The sequence below is a fragment of the Arachis hypogaea genome, chromosome 19 (assembly GCF_003086295.3).
Source record: "Arachis hypogaea cultivar Tifrunner chromosome 19, arahy.Tifrunner.gnm2.J5K5, whole genome shotgun sequence".
NCBI lineage: Eukaryota > Viridiplantae > Streptophyta > Magnoliopsida > Fabales > Fabaceae > Arachis > Arachis hypogaea.
The window spans coordinates 118,441,129-118,445,346 of record NC_092054.1 but is presented as its reverse complement, the minus strand read 5'-3'; the positions used below and the strand labels follow the sequence as shown (position 1 = coordinate 118,445,346).

Genomic DNA, 4,218 nt, shown 5'->3' with positions numbered 1-4,218 from the left:
GCTCATCTTTTGAGGTGGAAAGAATTTGGCCAGAAAAGCACTGACCAGCTTATCCCAAGAGTTCAGGCTATCCTTAGGTTGTGAATCCAACCATGTTCTAGCTCTGTCTCTTACAGCAAAACGGAAAAGCAGAAGCCTGTAGACCTCGGGATCAACTCTATTGGTCTTGACAGTGTCACAGATTTGCGAGAATTCAGCTAAAAACTTATGAGAATCTTCCATTGGAAGTCCATGAAACTTGCAGTTCTGCTGCATTAGAGAAACCAATTGAGGCTTAAGCTCAAAATTGTTTGCTCCAATTGCAGGGAGTGAGATGCTTCTTCCAAAGAAGTTAGAAGAGGGTGCAATAAAGTCACGAAGCATCTTCCTTGCATCTCCACCATTGTTATTATTTTCGGCCATGTCTCCTTCTTTTTCGAAAATTTCTGTTAGGTTTTCTCCAGAGAGTTGTGCTTTAGCTTCCCTTAGCTTCCTCTTCAGAGTCCTTTCAGGTTCAGGATCAGCTTCAACAAGAATGTTCTTATCCTTGTTCCTGCTCATATGAAGAAGAGGAGAACAGAAAAGAAAATATGGAATCCTCTATGTCACAGTATAGAGATTCTTTATGTGAGTATAAGAAGAGAGGAATAGAAGAAGGAGAAGATAAGAATTCGAACATAGAGGAGAAGAGTGGGTTCGAATTTTGAGTAGAGGAGAAATGTTAGTAGATAAATAAATAAATAGAAAGAGATGAGAGGGGGGAAGAATTCGAAAATAATTAAAAAGAACTAAAAATATTTTTGTTTTTATTTTAAAATGTTAATTAGAATTCAAAAATTAAGGAAAATAAAATTAAATTGAAATTTAAAACAATTAGTTAATGAAAAGAAATTTTTGAAAAAGAGGTTAGTGATTTTCGAAAATAAGAGAGAGAAAAGTAGTTAGGTAGTTTTGAAAAAGATAAGAAATAGAAAACTTTTAAAATCAAACAAAAAGTCAAGTAGTTAATTGAAAAGGATTTGACAATCAAATTTGAAAAGATAGGAAGTTAGAAAAGATTTTGAAAATTGATTTTGAAAAAGATATGATTGAAATTTATTTTGAAAAAGATTTAAAAAAGAAATTAAAAAGATTTGATTTTGAAAATTAAAGTTGATTACTTGACTAACAAGAAACTAAAAGATATGATTCTAAAATTTAAAGATTGAACCTTTCTTAATAGGCAAGTAACAAGCTTAAAACAATTTTTTGAATTAATCACATTAATTGATGGTAAAGATTTTGAAAATATGAAACAAAATAAGAAAAAGGTTTTTGAAAATCAATTTGAAATTTTCGAAAATATGAAAGAAAAAATGAAAAAGATTTGATTTTTGAAAAAGATTTGAAAAAGATAGAATTTTTAAATTGAAAATTTGACTTGATTCATAAGAAACAATTAAATTTTGAAAAATTTTTGAAAAAGTTAAATATTCGAAATTTATGAGAAGAAAAAGGGAAAGATATTTTTTTTATTTTTGAATTTTTAATGAAGAAAGAGAAAAACAATAAAAAGACTCAAAACATGAAAATTATGAATTAAAACACACAATGCATGCAAGAACACTTTCAATGACAAGATGAGCACCAAGAACACTTTGAAGATCAAGATGAACATCAAGAACTTATTTTTGAAAATTTTTAAGAAAAGAAAAACATGCAAGACACCAAACTTAGAAATTTTCAAACTTTAGACACTAACAAATTGAAAATGCATATGAAAAATAAGAAAAGACATAAAACATGAAAATGTAAAGATCAAACAAAGAAGATCATCAAGAACAACTTGAAGATCATGAAGAACACATGATGAATTTTCGAAAATTAAAGGGAAATTAAAACACATGCAATTGACACCAAACTTACAATTTGACACTAGGCTCAAACGAGAAACACAAAATTATTTTTGGTTTTATGATTTTATTAAAACTTTTTTTTAGTATTTTTCGAAAATTAATTTGGAAAAAGAAAAATAAGGATTTTAAAATTTCTAATGAGAATTCCAGGAATCATGCAATGTTAGTCTAAAGCTCCGGTCCGGGAATTAGACATGGCTTACTGGCTAGCCAAGCTTTCAGTGAAAGCTTCGGTCCAAAACACTAGACATGGCCAATGGCCAGCCAAGCTTTAGCATACAATAGCTGAATTGATGAGAATCAAAAAGCTCTTGTGATGATGAGTTGAAACCTCGATCCAAAAGATTAGACATGCCTTCACAGCCAGCCAGACTTCAACAGATCATCATGAAACTCTAGAATTCATTCTTAAAAATTCTTAAGCCATAGAATAATTTATATATATATATATATATATATATATATATATATTTGTATTTTTCAAAAATTAAAAGCTTAAAAATAAAATAAAATAATATTACCTAATCTGAGCAACAAGATGAACTGTTAGTTGTCCAAACTCGAACAATCCCCGGCAACGGCGCCAAAAACTTGGTGCACGAAATTGTGATTCACAACTCCGCACAACTAACCAGCAAGTGCACAGGGTTGTCCAGGTAATAAACCTTACGTGAGTAAGGGTCGATCCCACGGAGATTGTCGGCTTGAAGCAAGCTATGGTCATCTTATAAATCTCAGTCAGGCGGATTTAAATGGTTATGGATATTTGATGATTAAAATAAAAAATGTAAAATAAGATAGAGATACTTATGCAATTCATTGGTGAGAATTTTACATAAGCGTATGGAGATGCTTTGTTCCTTCTGAATCTCTGCTTTCCTACTGCCTTCATCCAATCATTCATACTCCTTTCCATGGCAAGCTGTATGCTGGGCCTCACCGTTGTCAATGGCTACTTCCCGTCCTCTCAGTGAAAATGGTCCAAATGTGCTGTCACCGCACGACTAATCATCTGTCGGTTCTCGATCATGTTGGAATAGGATCCATTGATCCTTTTGCATCTGTCACACGCCCAACACTCACGAGTTTGAAGCTCGTCACAGTCATTCCATCCCAGATCTTACTCGAAATACCACAGACAAGGTTTAGACTTTTCGGATCTCAAGAATACTGCCAATAATTCTAGCTTATACCACGAAGACTTCTCCAGGTTCGGCCATATTGGTGATGGTTATGGCCTTGCACTCTCTCTTGGGGTTTTCTTCTGTATTGCTTGGGAGAGTACTGGGAGGAGTTTCAGTAATCTTCTTACTCAGCTGACCCACCCGTGCCTCCAAATTTCTAATGGAGGATCTTGTTTCATTCATGAAACTTAGTGTGGTCTTAGATAGATCAGAGACTATGGTTGCCAGGCCAGAATGGCTCTGTTCAGAATTTTCTGTCTGTTACTAAGAAGATGATAGAAAAGGCTTGCTATTGCTAAACCTATTTCTTCCACCATTATTGTTGAAGCCTTGTTGAGGCTTCTGTTGGTCCTTCCATGAGAAATTTGGATGATTTCTCCATGAAGGATTATAGGTGTTTCTATAGGGTTCTCCCATATAATTCACCACTGCTATTGCAGGGTTTTCAGGATCATAAGCGTCTTCCTCAGAAGATGCCTCTTTAGTACTATTGGATGCAGCTTGCAATCCATTCAGACTCTGAGAAATCATATTGACTTGCTGAGTCAATATTTTATTCTGAGCCAATATGGCATTCAGAGTATCAATTTCAAGAACTCTTTTTTTCTGAGGCGTCCCATTGTTCACAGGGTTCCTCTCAGAGGTGTACATAAAACTAGTTATTTGCAACCATTTCAATGAGTTCCTGAGCTTCTGCAGGGGTTTTCACGTGAAGAGATCCTCCTACAAAATGGTCCAATGACATTTTTGACAACTCAGACAGACCATCATAGAATATACTTATGATGCTCCATTCTGGAAGCATGTCAGTAGGACACCTTTTGATCAGTTGCTTGTATCTTTTCCAAGCTTCATAGAGGGATTCTCCTTCCTTCTGTCTGAAGGTTTAGATTTCCACTCTAAGCTTGCTCATCTTTTGAGGTGGAAAGAGTTTGGCCAGAAAAGCACTGACCAGCTTATCCCAAGAGTTCAGGCTATCCTTAGGTTGTGAATCCAACCATGTTCTAGCTCTGTCTCTTACAGCAAAAGGGAAAAGCAGAAGCCTGTAGACCTTGGGGTCAACTCTATTGGTCTTAAAAGTGTCACAGATTTGCAAGAATTCAGCTAAAAACTGATGAGAATCTTCCATTGGAAGTCCATGAAACTTGCAGTCCTGCTGC

At 34.7% G+C, this 4,218-nt stretch overlaps 1 non-coding gene across 1 annotated transcript; it reads left to right on the top strand.

Annotated features, from left to right (window-relative positions):
- The first annotated feature begins 3,857 nt into the window (after window positions 1–3,857).
- On the top strand, window positions 3,858–3,965 carry LOC112781224 (small nucleolar RNA R71). Its single transcript, XR_003192014.1, has one exon. It is a non-coding gene; the product is annotated as a small nucleolar RNA R71 (small nucleolar RNA).
- Window positions 3,966–4,218: the final 253 nt, after the last annotated feature.